We start from the raw sequence: 1,191 nt of genomic DNA, 5'->3' as shown, positions 1-1,191 counted from the left end.
AAAATGCTTTCTAAGACACACACACACACACACACACACACACACACACACACACACACACACACACACACACACACATTCTCATCAATTAGGCAACAAACATTTTATTGTCAGTTAGCTTTTTAAAAACAGTCAGGAGACATTAAAAGCTTAATATTTGAAAAAGTATAAATAGTTGTAGCTGAAGAAGTCCCATCCTCTGCTGAAAGAGCTGAAGATTTGAACAGTTGAAAGGTTTAAATAGCTGAAAGTATGCAGAAGTTAGAGAGAGCCAAGAAACGTCCAGAATAAGAACTTATTGGCTACACAGGGAGGCGGGTTTCATAACATTTGGTTTTAACTGGTTGGAATAGCTGTCAATCTTTTCCTACTTTTGCCCTCTGTAAATCCTGCAACTTGATTGGCTTCCATTAGGGCTAACTCAGGTTACTTTAGACTGATTGGCTTATATCAGTTGTCAATCGAAAACTGTGATGTCGTACAATCCGACTGAATGCAAAGATCCAATGTGGCGGCCTCGGGACAGACGTTAGGAGCGATCAAAGTCCAAAAAAGATGGACTGTTCAGCTTTGTTTACGAGGAAACTCGGCCAGAACCTACAAGACTGTGAGGGGACCGGATCGTTTTGGATTAAAAGGATCGGATGAACTTATTCTTTGAACTGTTGGCGATGTAGGAGAAAAAAGTATATGACGATCTTTCACCGCTGTGGATAAAGACACGAGGACACAGGTAGGGATGTAGCTCGATTTAGACAGAATCGGTGCAGAATCTTTCTGTGTTTCTAAACTTCATAACATGATTATAACCGCTGTGAGTCACCTTATTCTTTGTGTGTGGGCCTAATGGAATCATGAGACTTTAACCTTTCTAAAGATGTGCTGCATGAGCGTGTTCATGAATATTGAATGCTTGCAAGTTACGAGTGAAGAAAACGTTGTCTCCTAAAATGGAGAAAACGGCCCGTTAGCGGGACCAAGCTGGCAAAGAGGTTTAAATATAAAAAAGAAATATAAAATATAAATGTGTTTTTAAAGTGTAACAGCTGTTTGATGATGCAGGATCGTTGGTCCGCTGAAACATTCAACATCAAAACCAGGCAACATGAAACATGATGTCCTGACTGGAGACACCAGGGTTGATGTTTGTCCTGAAAGACATGATGTTGATGTCCTGACTGGAGACACCAG

Source organism: Etheostoma cragini, chromosome 9 (genome assembly GCF_013103735.1).
Source record: "Etheostoma cragini isolate CJK2018 chromosome 9, CSU_Ecrag_1.0, whole genome shotgun sequence".
NCBI lineage: Eukaryota > Metazoa > Chordata > Actinopteri > Perciformes > Percidae > Etheostoma > Etheostoma cragini.
Note: the sequence above shows the minus strand (reverse complement) of the source record.